The sequence below is a fragment of the Vicia villosa genome, linkage group LG7, assembly GCF_029867415.1.
Source record: "Vicia villosa cultivar HV-30 ecotype Madison, WI linkage group LG7, Vvil1.0, whole genome shotgun sequence".
Classification (NCBI taxonomy): domain Eukaryota; kingdom Viridiplantae; phylum Streptophyta; class Magnoliopsida; order Fabales; family Fabaceae; genus Vicia; species Vicia villosa.
The window spans coordinates 100,693,546-100,711,979 of NC_081186.1; positions in this window are offsets into that span (position 1 = coordinate 100,693,546).

The following is an 18,434-nucleotide window of genomic DNA, read 5'->3' on the forward strand; positions in this document are numbered from 1 at the left end:
TTTATTCTTAAAAGTTTTTTAATTTTTTTTATGTGCAATTGAAATAAAATTTCACACATTATTTAAATAATATTAATTTTATTATTTAATTTAATTTCATACAATTTAATGTATAAACTTAAATTAACATATTTTTAAATAATGTATTAACTTAAATTAAATTCTATAAACTTAAATTAAATGATAACTAATATATTTTCATATAATGTATGAAATTGTATTTAAATTGTGCATAATTATTTTTAAAATTTTTTTAATAATAAATTGTTTAATTGCAAATAAAAAATAAAATGAAATGACATTTGATTTAAAATAATAAAAAAAATTATTTTTTTACTAAGATTCTGAAGCATCATAATTATAATATCGTTCTAGTATTCTTATCACTCTTTAATATTTATTCAAACCAAATATGTATACAAATACTTACAAAATGAATAACTTAAGTGAGTAGAATAAAACTAAATTTAAAAAATATTGAAAAATACAATGAGAAATTTGTTCAAAAATTAAAAGAACTAATTTAAAATTTAAATTTAAATAGTACTGTTAATGGATGAAAACAAATTTTTTTTGTAGTGTCACTTAAACTAATTATAAACAATAATAATAATAATAATAATAATAATAATAATAATAATAATAATAATAATAAAAATAATAATAATAATTATAATAATATTAATAATAAAATTCATTTTTTAAGAGTAGTTAGACTCGTGTGTTATTTATTTTTAAAGAAAATTGAAAAAAATAAAAAATTATTTATAAATAAAAATAAAATTTTTTTATTAAGAATTGTGAGAAATATTTTAGAATTATCATGTTTTTTAAGAAATATTAGAAAGAATCATGTTTTTATTTTGTTACCAAAAGTGGAGGAATGTATTTTTTAGTAAGAATAATGTGAGTTCTTAACCATTAGATTAAAGTTAAATCAATGACTAAAAAGGAGTGTAATAGTTGGTGTAACTTATTGGTGTAATTTGATCCCTCCTATATATATATATATATATATATATATATATATATATATATATATATATATATATATATATATATATATATATATATATATATATATATATATATATATATATATATATATATATATATATATATATATATATATATATATATATATGAGGAGGGATCAAATTACACCCGAAGAGTTACACCACGAGTTACACTCGTTCAATAACTACATCTCGAATTAATATTTTTTAAATTCAACCGTTGGATTGAAACATAATATCATATAGATTATACCTATAAAGTTTGAGCTTAATCGATAATGATTTACTATATCATCAAGATATCCAAAGATTAACGTCACAATGAGCTTTCATATAACGTTAATTTTAATGTAATTCAATGACATAGTAAATCATTATAGATTAAGCTCAAACTTTATAGGTATGATCTATATTATATTATGTTTCAATCCAACGGTTGAATTTATAAAATATTAATTCGAGATGTAGTTATTGAACGAGTGTAACTCGTGGTGTAACTCTTCGGGTGTAATTTGATCCCTCCTCTATATATATATATATATATATATATATATATATATATATATATATATATATATATATATATATATATATATATATATATATATATATATATATATATATATATATATATATATATATATATATATATATATATATATATATATATATATATATAGAATTTAATGGAAATACACCGACGGTGTAAATCAGTTTTATACTGTCAGTGAATCGTAGCCGTTAAATTTTTATTGAATTTTGACTTTTATTTTAATTATTTATAAAATAATATATGTGAATGGTTGTGATGCACTGACTGTGTAAAGAATTTTACACTGACAGTGCATATCCATTAAACCCATATATATATATATATATATATATATATATATATATATATATATATATATATATATATATATATATATATGTTTATTAATTTTGGAAAACTTAGAATCCTGTGCCTCTTGTAACCAAACACGCAAACTAATTTTGAAATATTTAACATACCGTGCCTCTTGTAGCCATATAGCCAAAGAAATTTGCTTTTTCATTATTATATTTCATAAATACAATTATACATATTTATATTTGTCATTAAAAAATATAATATATTGTATATAGACTTAATAAAAAAAGGTTATGAAAAAGAAAATTAAAAGTCATCTAAATGACATCAGCAAAAATACTTTTTTTTAAAGCAAGTTTCATTAACGAGAACAAAAGTTTACGGAGCAAGATTACAAAAGACACGGGCAAAGCCGCGGAAGAAAAATTACCTACCAATTGAGATCTAACTTAAGCAAAAATACTTTTAATCTTTAAAAATATTATTAATTTTCTTTTTTTAAAAAAAATAGTGATGCACTAACTGTGTACAGTAATTTTACAGTATCAACTAATAACCATCATGTATTCAATTAAATTATTCTTTTATTTTAAAAAAATTTAATAACATTTCAAATTGATGATTTTTTATTAAATGACAATTCAGTGCATTATCTTTTAAATTTTTTTTATCGAGTATGTGAGGAGTTCTCTAATTTTTTAACTACTGTAGGCCAAATATGTATGTAATTTCAAATTTTGTTTTTTATATGTTCTATGCTTATCTGTTTACTACATGTTATAAATTAATATTAATATTATATATATAAAACTGTGGATGTGGTTTGACTTTTAACTGTTTTAAGAGTATGATTTTAATTTGGAAAAGAGATTTTTTTTTCTCAACGTGAATATTTAAATTATAGTACCTGGTTTTAAATTAATTTTTTTAAAACAGCCTTCTGGCTTTATTATACATTGAAATTTCCATATTTTCTGGCTTATTATAAATCCAAAGGATCCATACTTTATGGTTTATTTTATGCCTTTGGAAATACATTAGTTTTTCTTATTTCGATCATAAATTAATGAAAGAAAAAGATTTGATAAATTTTATCTATGAAATTATATTATAACTTATTTGTGAGATTTGAATATTAAATCTATTTGACATTCGCAAAGGTTGTTTTGCTTAATAAATTGTAGGCTTTATTGGCTTTAAATATTTGAAAGATAATGTTTTTTTTGTTCTTTTCAATATTTGAATGAGAAATCTTTTTTTTGGTTATCTACAAGAAGCAATTTATTGCATTTCGTTTATAATAATTGTCTTAATTTAAGTTGTATAAATTTTTTTTTTTTTAAATGGTAGAACTATATACTATGAAATCGAAATGCACTTTTCAGAGTGTGAGCAACTTGCTAGTTTGTTTTCTAATAAAACTTAATCCAAAATTGTTACCGGTTGAAATTAAATTCGTTGTATATCTAAAATTTAAATCTTCGAATCTATGATAAAATAATACTACTGTTAGGAATAATCAAGAATATTGAAAGTTTATGAAGAAGCATGACGAAGTTCATGTTTTACATTCTTTTAAAGAAGCGAACACGTGTGCTGATGCATTTGCGAGTATTAGTTATGTTAGTGGTTTTGATATTATGATTTACAATGAGGATTCTCGTGATGTCTCTTTTTCTAATAAAATCGTGTATGTTTAGTTCGTTTTCGGATCTTTGGCCCTCCTTGTACTAAACAATATTTAATTTTTTTTAAGAAAAATGACATTTATTTATTCATGACACATCGCTATCAGACTCTGAGATCAATTTGTCATGTTCTGGTCATGTGATAACTCAGTAGAAAGTTGCAAAAGGCTTAACGTTTACAACTGATAATTCCTTTTGTAGCAAAGAAAGTTCAAATGAGATTGCAACGACATTATCCATTTGAGGAAGCTTTGCAACGAACATGTTGATGCCTCTTTATAACGTCTCTTTTGTGTTTGAAGATCTCTCAAACGACTCTTTCATGAAACTATATAAAAAGAGCTCCAGATTTGGAGATAAACACAACATTGTGCTTTAACAAGAAAAATATAAGTTATTCTGTCAAAACAACAACAAAAAGAACTCAAATGGGAGATAAAAGATCTCTATGAAGAACTAAATACCACCATAACTCTCTTTATATAAGTCAAACATCGCTTGTAGGTCAAAGTAATTAAGGAAGCTTCTTTCTTCCCATTTTGCCACCACCAACAGTTTCTATTATACTGGAGGGATGATCCCTGAATAAGTAGAAAAAGGTTGGATAAAACTTCCTATTCCTAAATAAATAAGGATCCCATTCGTTGAAAATTTTAAATTACACTCTCTTTCATCGTAAAATTAACGTCACTAACAAACTTCTTCTTCTAATCAGAGATAAGACAGAGCATGTGTGTTACCCAAAGATCATTCCAAAAAAAGTGTAAAGACCTGACCCCATTTTTTCCTAATACGCCCCACAAATTAGTGGGAGGGATCACCTGATTTCGAAGCAATAAGAGACACATTTCCATCGAAGGGAAGCAGAACATATATTAGAAACTCTACACTCCTTAAAAAGGAAGAAATATATTTCTCTCCATATATAGACAAAATAATATCACACCATAAATTAGAGTCGCTCAAGATTAACCTCCACCACCATTTTCCAAGTAATGTAGGATTAACCAAACGCAAATTAAAAACACCTATACCACCATTCTTATTAGGCTTACAAACATCATATCACTTAATCCAAGAGATTTTATCTTCCTCTTTAATCCAACCTCACAAAAATCTTCTAAGAATCTTAACAATCATCTTTCAAACCTAAACATATACTTTTTTTTTAAAACACAAAAAGAAGACAGGAATATAATAGAGAATCAAATTAAGACCACAAATCTATGACTCTTGGATAGAAGCCTCAAGAAATCAGAGTAAACAAGGCTCCCAACTCTAGACTAAATTAAATATTTGTTCTAGATGGATGAAGTACTTCCACTATAAAGTTTTCTACAATCTAGCATTTAAAAATAACATTACTTACATGTTTCATGGTTAAATTAATTCTAACAGTTCCATGGTGCCTGTTGGAAGGTTTTTTTGTTCTCCTTATTTGAAGCCCCTGCCTCCTAGGTTGACCACTCCTTAACTTTTATATTTCATAGTCCTAAACTACATTGATTCATTTGCTTGTACATGTTAAACAATAGCACTTATGTTTTCTACATGTTAATGCCTCTCAAAAGTCACAACCAACATACATTGTGAAGTGGTATTGAAGTATATTCAAACATAGGTTAAGGGGTCACATCTAAATCATGGTGATTTTTCAGGTTTATTGAAGGTTGAGATAATCTTTTGTAATTATCTTTAAAGTGTTCTATAAATATCAACATTTATCAGCATTATAATATCACATAAACACTTACATATTCTAAAGAGAGACAAAAAAAATGGAGAGGAAAATAATTCTTGGCATGTGCTTCTTCTTCATTGTTTTGTTAATTGCTCGTAAGTCTATATTCTAATTTTTTTTACATTTTTATATTCATTAAAATATTTTTTATACATAATTTTAAGAATTGATTTTACTATATAAAAAGAGATAGCGGCACAGTTTATTTTTTTAGTTTTATTTGTGTAAATTTTATTATATAAGAATTTATTTATGATGTAAAATTAAATATTTACAATTTATAATGTCAATAAATTGAAAATTAACGCATCATAAAACTAATATACGATTTAATTATTTGCAGAAAAACAAGTGATGAAGATTGAGGCATATTGTGAGGAACAGAGTAGTATTTTCACTTATAAATGCAGTGATCCAATTGGTGACAAACTATGTTCCATTATTTGCATTTCAAAAGAAAATTCAATCGGTGGTTCCTGCCAAAATCTAAGATGCATATGTGACAGTGTCTGTTGAACGTTTCAACTATAGAATGTTATTTTACAGAGATAAATAGATAAATATTAAATAAATAAGTAAATCAATAGCTATATTTTTTTTATTATACCTAGCTATAGTTTCGTTCATTCATGTATAGCTAGTTCATTGTCCATATATAAAATAAATAAGGAAAAAGTTAAGATTTGTCCATATATAAAATAAATAAGGAAAAAGTTAAGATGAGTCTCAGGAGTACAAGTTAATAAATTATTTAAAATATTTTTTTAAATATGTGTATTTAATGAAATTTTAAATACTCACTTCTTATCATAATGAATGACTCAGTTCACCATTTCACACATATTAAAAAAGTGTAGATATGTAAGAGAGAATAATATTTTTATGGGAAAAGCTAACATGTGCCCCAAGGGCACAAATTAATGAGATATTTATAGAAATTTTTTCTTGAAACCCGTGCATTCAATGTATCGAAACTTTAAATATGACTTTATTGCATTTAATTATATCTAACTTTTTCTAATTATAGTATCCTTAACATGTGCCCTAACGTAGGGCACATGTTAGCATGACCCTATTTTTATTATAGTACCTCCCTAATCATGTATTGGAAATTGTGAAAGTTTAATTAATTAGAGAATAATAAAAAAAAAATTATTGAAAATTAAAATAGATCATTTATTTTAGGACATTAAATTATTTCAAATAAATCACTCAGAATGGAACAGAGAAAGTATAATTTCATTATATTTAATTATATTTATTTTTTTCTAATTATACTATCCTACCTAAGAGCACATGTAAATATCCATGACCCATAAAATCGTGAAAAATTTTAATTATGTTTTCCTGAGAATTGATTATCATCTCTTTCTGTGAAAAAATAATAATTTATTAATATGGATTAATTAGTGCACCAAGGGCAATATAGTTACATGTGGTTTACTTTCATTACACTAAATATTTTTTAAAATTTGCCTTTTTTTTAAGTAAACTTCCGTATGTATCTAGCACTTTATTTAAATGATTTAACTAACAAAAATTTAAACTTCCGTATGTAGAAAATATTGTCTATCGAATATGAACTATATAATTTTTCAAAAATTCAATAATTTTTGTTGAATATGTAATTTTTTATGTCAAAATAAGTGATTATGATAATCACAAAAAAATATCTAATTTTTTTTAAGGACATAAAGATAATATTAGTCATTTTATAACTGTGTCGGATTTAATTGTGGAGGTGGCAAGTTAAATACTCTTTGAGTAATCTTTCTTATTTTTTATCTAACATGAGATTCTAGGATAATGGTCCAAGTATTTTGGGCCAACTTTATTCAAACTAAAAACTACTTTAAACATAAAGCTAAAAATATGAGTTTTAGAATTAAAAATAAAAATATATTGGTTAATTCTATTTTTTCCCACACATGATTTTCGTATGTGAAAAAGCGTTAAATATTATTTTCTAATAAAATATTTTATTTTTTCATAAAATATAATAAGAATTAAATAAATAAATAATTTTATTTTTAAATAAAATTTAAATTATTTTATGATTTACCTAACATCTTTTATGTGAATTATATTTTCGGGTAATAGTGTTTTAATGACATGTGCCTAAGCATACCCACCTCAAAAAGGATTTGGATCAAACACTATCAAAGAAAGCTTATCTTAAAATAGATTGTTTATTGTACTTTTAGTGGTGCTCACAAATATTCGTAAATATCTTTTAAATATGAAGATGTATTTTCAGACGCACCAAAAGTCTACACCATAATATTCGTAAGTGAGCAATCTCATTTTGCCATAAACTAGTAGGGAAGTGTGTCTCCATAAAAACTATGACAATATACTTCCAAACACGTTATAAGTAATATTATCCTGTCAGACCTTCCTCTTTCTTATTTCCACCAGAATTTTAAAATAAAAAAAAGTGCGTGTGGGAAACCTTATTTCCACCATTTTTCAACATTTCTCATAACTTAAAGTACATAGCGCCTAATCCAAGACCTTTCTCAATCTTTACTACAGTTCATTCAATCCAAGAGCTTTCACTTTTCATATTTGATAAAAAAATAATTTCCTTCTCTTTATTATTTATTTGTGATGCATGCATTATAAATAGGTCGTTTAAGGTACATTATGTTGTAGTTAAACACATAATACGTAGTTTATTAAGGAATGCATTGACTTTTTTGATGTTTAGAGCATAGGGCATGTTGGGTTTATGTGTTTTTTTGCCATTTTTTATGTTTCTTGTTTTATGAAAGTGCACTTCCGTATTTTGTCTAAATTTAATTTTCATGAGTTACGGAAGTGCACTTTTATATTTTGTCTGCGTTGTTTAATTTCACTACAACACGGAAGGGCTTTAAAAGCGCTTTTTCTGGGCTTTAAAAGCGCTTAAAAGCGCTGTGAAAGGCAGCGCTGGCAAAGGTAACAAAAGCGCTTAAGAAAGCGCTCTGGTAGGCCCCCCCTATAAGAGCGCTTTTATGGAAAAAGCGCTCTTGTAGGCCCCCTTTTAAGAGCGCTTTTCTGGAAAAAGCGCTCTTGTAGGCCCCCCTTTAAGTGCGCTTTTACCAGAAAAGCGCTGTGATAGGCCCCCCTGTGAGAGTAAAAAATAAAAAAAAACGCAACATACTAAAGCGCTTTTGGAAAAGCGCTCTTATAGGGTGGGCTGTAAGAGCGCTTTTTCTGGAAAAAGCGCTCTGATAGCCCCCCCTATAAGAGCGCTTTTCCAAAAGCGCTTTAGTATGTTGCTTTTTTTTTTTTTTTTTGCTTTTTTATTAATCTTTGGCAGCTCTTTTACAAAGAAGCGCTTTAGTAGGTGGGCCTTTAAGAGCGCTTTTCAAAAGCGCTTTCGTTGCTAAATGAGGTATTTTAATGTGCAGCCTGTAATTTAATCCTCCCAGTCGACCTGTAATATTTTCGACCTGTAATATGTTTTCAACCTGTAATATTTTCGACCTGTAATTTATTTTCGACGATATTATTTCAGCCATCAGTAAGACAATATATATATACTAATATAATACCATTATAATATCCAAAATTATATATATACATCATTACAACATCAATAATATTATAGTTCAAATCGACACAAATCCTACATGAAAAAGCGCTTAATATAAAATTGACACAAATCTTCTTTGATTTCTTCCAACTTAAGCTTCGGGTACGCAGCAGCACGGAATTCGTCAAGGTACTACAAAACAAAAACATAATATGAATGATATATTTAGTTAAATGTAATAAATTATATGAAATTATCTTAAGTTATAAATTCATACCGTGAGCGGAATCTCTAATTGATTCGCCTGAAGGATTTCTTTCATATACCTCAAAACAAAGTATCCGCAATCGTAACTGTTTCGCTGTTGCGGACACTACATAGAAAAACAAATAAGATTCTATAGTTGTCTTGTTTTATCAAGTAGCATAAATATATTATAAGCAACATTGTGAAAAATAATGTACCTGCACTTGGATCCAAGTAATGTTTTTAGATTTAGTTCGGGATACCTGTGCGTCCCGTTGACTTCGGAACACTTGTATTGATCTAATTAACAAATATATAAAAGCATATGTTTAGATCAATCCCACAAATAAGTAAATATATAAATATACACGAATATATATTTAGAACGATCCCACTTACAAATCAACGATGTCCTTCATGGCCGGATAATTGGTCCATTCACCATTTACCGAATTCAGATAATACACGACTTCCCTTATAGGGTTGATAGCAAGCACCAACCAGTGTGCTCTATAAATTAAAACAATAGGTTATATGAAAATTTTGCTATACACAAAAGAAACAGAGATTAGATGAACAAAGAATGAGAAACTAACCCTACTGGTCGGGTATTATACGCCAAAAGATGCAGACTTTCTGTATTGCCGGTGGACATGAATCTATCGACTAAGTGCTGTCTAACTGATTCCGGTTCCGAAGCAATTGCCATTCCGCTGCAATGGGCGGAAGACACGAAACGGAATCTGTTAGACAATGGATTCCCGCGCAACACTCTGTCATACAACAACCTTAAATAAAAACATAATAAACATTAGATTATTTTCATTGAAATGTGTAAATAAATTATATTGTGGGACTAATTAAATAATATATCGGATGAGTGAATATTACCGGATGTATGAGTGCATGTTAGTGACGCCTAGTTGATCATGCCTAAAAATCTCCTCCAAGTCATCAACTGTAATAAGTGACTTGAATTCAATACCGAAGACACTTTCATCCATAACGATTTCACGTAAAGCACCATCCTTCAAATCGGACATATCAACCATTGTTGCGAGCGTCGACCGGTATCGAGGCACAAAAGCACCGCCTTTTTTTCCCGCTGGCTTCGGAGGACCAGTGGGTGGTACGGTACGAACTTGCTGCGTCACTTGTTGTGACTCCCGAGCGGATGCCTAAAAATCATATAAGTATTAGGTAAAATATAAAATCATGCAGATTTAGATTCAGATTAATTATGAACACTTTAAATGTACCTCTTTTAGTGATGCAACGGACTCCTCCTGTAAAATCCCTTTACCCTTAACTGTGGGTTTTATAGGAGCAGTCTAAAATTAAAATGTAAAAAATAATTAATAAACGGTTTAGAATTGACATTCGAAAACTAAATGATTCATAATCGTTTTCAATATACCTCATCACTAATGGTAATGAGCTCCGAGGGCCATGCAACAAATGATCCTATTGCATCTCGCAGCAATGTCGTCTCTGAGACCATGTCAGGTACCGGTAGCATCGCATCATGATCTACTACAACATCCACCGATACTTTCAGGTGTCCATCCGGGAGCGGTCTATGGTGAAGTAAATCTCCCAAAGTGTTGTGCACTTTTCCCTTGCCAACTAGTCGATAATTCGGTTCCGATAAGTATAGTTGGCAAGATGAAATGCCCTAAACCAATAGTAAATATAAAGTCATTATCATTAATAAAATAGAACAATTTAAAAGGAAAAAAAATTATAATTACCTCGGGAAATTTCCTTTGATAGTTGATACTAGCCTTATCACTAGTTTCTTTCACCGATGAAGTGTTGCACTTTTCTCTCATATACACTTCTTTATCTCTTTGCAATTCAGAGACTTGTGCTTGCAATTCCGCCAACTTTTGCCACACTTCTTCATTTGAAGGATTTCTTCTCCTAGGACTCTTGTAAAAAGAGGTTGGAGTCACACCATGACCCTTACCCCTCACCCGACCGGGATACTCAGGAGCATCTAGTGCTCTACTAAGTACGCTCCCCTCACCGGTAGATGCCGATTGCGACAAGGTCTCCTGTAATTCATTTACATTAAAAAATCATTTATATATTAAAAAACATTTGATTTAATTAAAGACACAGTATTATACTTACACATTCAGTAAAAACTCTCTGAACTTCGGGATCGACAGCTTGACTCTTGCCCACACGAGCTTCCCTCCACAACACATACAGGAAGTGAGGTTTCCTCACTTTTAGACTCCTCTAACTATGCATTGACACAAATGATAAAATCGTCAAATAAAACACATTTAGACAATTAATTAAAATGCATTTCTATTTACTTACAAGTTTATCCTCTAAGCGTGCATATCCCATACGCCCTTTTTTGTATGGATACGCGGGTTTGGATGCTCTCGCACTATTCGTGGCACTCCTTTTCCGAAAATCTTCATCTCTTTGATTTACAAACTCAGCCCAATCTTTTTCACCAATGAAGATACTTTTTTGGCCGTCCCGGTGCCTCTTCAAGAAAGTTTCCATCTTTATCCTTAAGATAGGTGTTTGTCAAAAAGGCTTTCCACCCTCTATATCTTTTGCCGGCCAAACTAAGTATGTAGCGTTTACGATCATCTGGTTTCTCAAAAGTCCTCTGCAAAAAAACATACGCATAGTGTGTTAGTATAAGTAATTTAAACAATTTATCGTCAAGATAATAACAACAATTAACCATATATGATATATACCTGAAGCTCGTCCCAAATCGCTTTTTTTTCGCATCCAACTCTTCGCTTTTCAGATTCCATTTAGCTGTGGAGACCGGAATATGCATACGAACAAGTGTACCAATATAGCTTGTCAACTTTGCAGAATTAGGACCAATTGCTTGTTTATCAGAATTCCAATCCAAACGGTATACTAATCCTTGGTCTCTATGTCGAACGATTCCCTTCATAATAGTGATGCCTCGTGCAACTTCTTTTGCTTCAGTATCAGGTGGAGCATTTGTATCCGTGGCATCTCTTTCTTGAGCATCTCTTTCTTGTGAGTTTTCTTGTGAGTTTTCAGGTGGAGCATCTCTATCCGGAGCCATTTAACCTGTATCAAACAAACTAAAGCACATTAGTACACTATTAATAAGCTAACAATCTATACAAGTAAAATGGAAGTCAAACCATGCATGTACAAGTGTATCGGAAACGAAATCGGTACAAATCAAAATAAGCGTCAAAAAAGAAAGTTGTCGGAATTGAACGAAATTTACATGGCTATGGTAAAACGTCCCCACGGACTCAAAAATAAAGTCGGTTTTCCGAAATTCAGACCCTAAGCCCGACTTTTGATTACGGGCAGAAGCAAAACCGATAAAAAAACAGTCCCGAAATGTAAAGATAAGTGCATGAGCAGCTCCGGAATCGTCAAAATAGTATAGTTACATGTAAAGAAGTCGACAAACGGATACATGGTTCAAAAGTTATGTACAAAACGAGAATATGCACCAAAATTGAATAAGTACTATACTATTGATTAAAACAATCGGTACAAATTGAATAAAACAAATTAGTCGGAATATGTATACTATTACCTTTATCACTAACGTCTCTTTCTTTTCTTGGTAGGATTGTGTTCTACGCGTCTCTTAACAACGCGGACGGTTGGATTGATCCAAATACCCTCATTATGATCATTTCTAGTACAAGATTCATTCTCATTTTGATCGTTTCTTGTACAAGATTCAATGCCAACACCAATATCACCTTGATCTTCAATGTTTTCATCAACTATTTTGTTAGATAAAAGCACTATAGACCATTTCGTACTTGTCGGATCATTGACATAGAACACTTGTTTAGCTTGAGAGGCTAGAATGAAAGGCTCATCTTTGTACCCTACCCTATTGAGATCCACTTGCAAAAATCCTGACTTATCCATTCGTATGCCACTATTATTTTCAACCCACTTGCAACCAAATACAGGAATCTGAAACTTCGCGTAATCAAACACCAAAATGCGCTCGATAACCCCAAAATATGACAAATTTGCAAATTTCGGATTTAAGTCATTCGCACTTGATATGTGCATTGCTTCAGCTACCAAGGTAACACCACTATTTTGCATAGTACTTTTATCATCCTGTTCTTTGGTATAAAATGTGTATCCATTAATAGCGTATGCGCTATAAGAAAGCACAATTACAGTTGGACCATAGGCTAAACATCTCAACCTTTCTGTTACTGAAGCAGGATCTGAACGATACTTTGAATAAATATGATCCCTAAACCACGGTATGAAACTTCGATTGTGCTCTCGTACTATCCAGTTCTCATTTCTATTTGGATTTAAATCTCGGAGAACAACCTTGTGCATTTCAACATACGGCTCAACCTCAATCTCATTGTGCAGAACATACAAGTGCGCTTGATCCCGTTCGACCATTGATACTGTCACAACTTTATTTCCAATTAGCCTCTTTCCTTCTTTTTTTTCGACAATATGAGATTTGGGGAGTCCAATTGATTGAACATTTGACAGATATTCAGTACAAAACTCAACCGCTTCTTCAACAACGTATCGTTCGGCAATACAACCCTCCGGTCGACTTCTGTTTTTCACGTACCCTTTTAATATTTTCATATAACGTTCAGCAGGGTACATCCATCTCATATAAGCTGGTCCGCACAATTGTGTCTCTTTCACAAGATGAACGACTAGATGAACCATTATGTCAAAAAACGAGGGAGGAAAATACATTTCAAGATCACATAAAGTAACAACTATCTCTTTTTGCAATGTTAGTAAGATCGCGGGATCGACCACCTTACTGCAAATTGACCTGAAGAAGAAACACAGCTTAGTTATTGCGCTTCTTACTTTTTCTGGCAGAATAGAACGTATACCTATTGGTAAAAAAATGTTCCATTATAACATGACAATCATGCGTCTTCAAACTCTTTAACTTGAGGTCTTTCATGGACACAAGTCTTCTAATATCTGAAGAGTAGCCTTCTGGAACTTTAACTTCACTGAGGAACTTACACAATGTTTTCTTCTCCTTTCTAGATAGAGTGTAAACAGCAGGTGGCAGATATGTTCGTCTTCCTTTCGTCACGGGTCCCAATTCAGTTCTCATCCCCATGTTTACCATGTCCTTCCTTATGTTAAGGCCATCCTTAGACTTTCCTTGTATATTGAGTAACGTACCTATGACGCTGTCAAATACATTTTTTTCAATATGCATAACATCCAGGAAATGTCTTACGTACAACGACTTCCAATATGGAAGTTCAAAAAAAATGGACTTCTTCTTCCACCCACCCTTGACAAGTGAATGTGCAAAAGGCTTGCCAAACTGAGTGCTCACATCTTTCACCTTTTCAAAAATTTGATCACCTGACAAAAAAGGCGGGGCTGTACCATGTTCGGCCTTTCCGTTGAATGCTTTTCTCCACCCACGGTAGTGATGATTAGAATTTAAGAATCTACGATGGCCGAGAAAGACATTCTTCTGACAAAGCTCCAATCGTGTCGTATCGGTTTCATCTTCACAAACGGGACACACCTTTTGACCTTTATTGCTGTACCCGGATAGATTTTCGTATGCTGGAAAATCATTAATTGTTCCAAACAACATCGCCCTCAAGTTGAAACTTTCCTTCCTATACCCATCGTAAACCTCCACACCGTTGTCCCACAAAAACTTTAAATCTTCGATTAACGGTGCCAAGTATACGTCTATGTCATTCCCTGGTTGTTTAGGCCCAGAAATTAGCATAGATAACATCATGTACTTACGCTTCATACATAGCCACGGAGGTAGGTTATAGATCATAAGAATCATAGGCCATGTGCTATGCGAGATACTTTGAATACCATGCGGGTTCATTCCATCAGTAGACAATGACAACCGAAGGTTTCTTGCTTCTTTTCCAAATTCGGGATAATCAGTATCAACTTTCATCCATTGTGGTGAGTCTGCCGGATGTCGCAACTTTCCATCAATAATTCTTTCATCTGCATGCCAAGTCAAGTGTCTTGAATCGGTCTCACTACGATACATGCGTCTAAATCTCGGAATTATAGGAAAATACCATAAGACTTTAGCAAGAGACAACTTTTTCTTATATCGAGGGGCACCACATTTAGGACACTCATTCAACGCTGCATACTCGTTTCAAAACAAAACGCAATCGTTTGGACATGCATGTATCTTATCATAGCTCATGCCAATAGAGGACAACATCTTTTTGGCTTCATACGTTCGATTGGGAAGAACATTATCCTCTGGTAGCATATCTTTCATAAGGGCTAATAACTTTGTGAAACTTTTATCCGACCATCCATTGTCCGCCTTTAAGTTGTACAACTTTAACACCGCAGACAATCTTGTGAATTTTGAACAACCATCATACAACGGTTTCTCTGCATCGCTTACCAACCTCTCAAACATTTTGGGACAATCCGCAAGATCTTCTTCAAGCGCTTCTGCAATCTCTTCGACCCGATCGCAATCGTATGTGTCTGTGCAATCGTCGTTTGAAGCATACTTCCTATTACACCTCGACTCAGCATTCCCGTTACTTTTCTCACCATGCATTGTCCAACATGTATAACTTCTATCAATTCCAAACCGTAGTAAATGGGATCCCAACTATTTCCCGTCAACCTTACCCCCATAACAGCAACCCAAGCAAGGACACGGCATTCGAAGCGGGTCTTCGGAGTGCGCAACCGCAAACTCAACGAATTCCCATACCCCTTTCTCGTACTGTTTCGACAATCGGTTTGAATTCATCCATGTCTTATCCATGTCTTAATTAAGCTAAACAAATGCTTCTTGGTTTCTCTATCAGGTACTAAGGAATTCTGTCAAGATAATAAATAGCTATCATCATAATAGAATACCTAATCAGAATACCTAATCAGAATACCCGATTTCTTAAAGAAGACATTACCTTATTTCAAGGTAATATAAGTCCACAAACCAAAAAATTGGTTGAGAGACACTAAATTGATATTAAATAGAACCATAAACAATAAACTATAAGCAGAAAATAACAAACTATAAGCAAGAAGAAAGGGATAGTAACCTGAGTTAGACTTGATGTGGGAGATGGGTAGGTTTGAATCGGCGTTGTACAAGTAGAAACCAGAGACTTCAAAGTAACTGTAAAATTAAACACACACGCACGATGCAGTTAAATACAAATATCATAAAAGTGAAGGAACTATATGCAATCTGTAGCACAAACTACTATGATTTTAGAAGTAGAAACCATAGACTTCAAAGTAACTATAAAGTACACTTCAAAGTAACTGTAAAATTAAACACACACGATGCAGTTAATTAAATACACCACTACTAACACAATATATTTTCATACTAACAAACTCTATTTATCAGAACCACTTTTAACTAACTCTAATAGCTCATTTATTTTTACTTATTCACATGACATAAGTGAACTAGCATTTAGGAATGGCATAATGAAATCACACGCATACATTTCCATACATAAAACAAGATAATAAAATGCAGAATTTGATTCACACCAAACACATGTAACTTTATTCATTTATGATTCACCATTACATGATCACTACTACATATCCATCCATGGCATTAGCATCCACACAATTTGCATAGTTTTATATCACAATTGAAAGCAAGATAAAACAAATTTGAATTGAAAAAACAAATGAATTCATTAACATTCATATTCAATATGTATGTACATGGCCATAAAGAATTACTAAGCATCTCACATGGTGCACACAATTTCCACCCTTGGAATCCCATTAAATCCGCTCAATCCTCACTCACATATGCCACAGACCCTAATATACAAACAAAGCAAAACAGGGCCGGGTTTGAAACCTCACACTCTCATCCTTGCTACCTCACTTTCATCTTCAACCTCACATTTCCAGAATTAGGGTTTCAAGAAACAACAAAATAGTGAAAGATGATAGAAGATTTACCTGCAAACGAATTCAGAGTTGTTGTTGCTGAGAGGAGATGTTGAGAACGAACGGCTGTGAATGGATCAGAAGAACGATGCCGGCTGTGAACGAAGCAGAAGAACGAACGGCGACGGCGGCGGCGGTTGGCAAGAAGAACGATGACGGCTGTGTGGAGGTAGGCGGCGACGGTACTGTCTTTTTGAAGAGAAACAGTGAAGAAACAATGAAGAAACAATGAAGAATGAAATACAGAACGCGCGTTTGTTTTAATTTGTTTTAAAAAATTTAATTTTAAAATGAGCTACTAGAGCGCTTTTCAAAAGCGCTTTCATAGGTATACCTAAACAGGCGCTTTTTCTCTAAAAGCGCTTTCGTACCATATACCTAATTTTCCCTATACCAGTGCTTTTGGAAAGCGCTCTCGTATCCACCCTTTACCAGCGCTTTTTAGAAAGCGCTCTGGTACCCCCCCCCCTTTACCAGCGCTTTCTATAAAGCGCTCTCGTAGCCCCCCCCCCCCCTTACCAGCGCTTTCTAGAAAGCGCTCTCGTACCCCCCCCCCCCCTTGCCAGCGCTTTTTTCCCTTGTTTTTTATTTTTGTTTTTTGCGCAACCTATAGCAGCGCTTTTCCCAAAAGCGCTTTAGTAGCTGCGCTTTAGTAGCTTAATTTTGGCGTAGTGTTTGACATGTCTGTTATCTAGGTTTGAGTTCTTTGATTATGATAAGATTTTTCTGGTTTAATTATAGATAAATTGGTTTACAATCAAGATAGATTAAGGCATGGTAGAGTGTCCCGAATATGTATCTATTTTGGGGTGAAAGGTGTTGGTCTAGCCTTTCCAAAAGTATAGGGCTGAAATGAGCATATTGACGTTATATTTTGGGGCCAGTTCTGGACAATTGAATCAAGTCAAATATACTTTGGTGTTTCCAAAATTGTTCTTTCTTCTTTTCTATTTTATCCAACCAATTGATATAAGCTTCATTATTGATGGTAGGAGAAGAACGCAAAATACAGTGGGGTGAATCCATAAAACCTAACTCATAAATCGTGTCCGAAAATGTGAGAATTTTACAGCGACGCAAACATGGAAAAAATTTCTTTAACTTATTATGTTTTGTAGAGGATCTAGGAAATGGACCCAAAAATGCATAAATATTATCTGAGATAGACAAAAGGAATAATACCTGGGAGGGAAGCCCAGATAATGCCTTTTTCTTTCGTCATTGGTGATTTAGAGATATAGGTGTGATTGCCAAAGAGAATAGGAACAATAACATCAACAACAAGCAGAATTGGAAGTTGTTTCTTCGTACCATAAGAAGTCAATGTCGTTATAACGTGAGAAGAAGAAAGGGTGGTGAAGGATGCAAAAAGATGAGAGCTCTTAGGATTCAGAGAAGAAGAAGTGGCGAAGAAAAAAAAGAA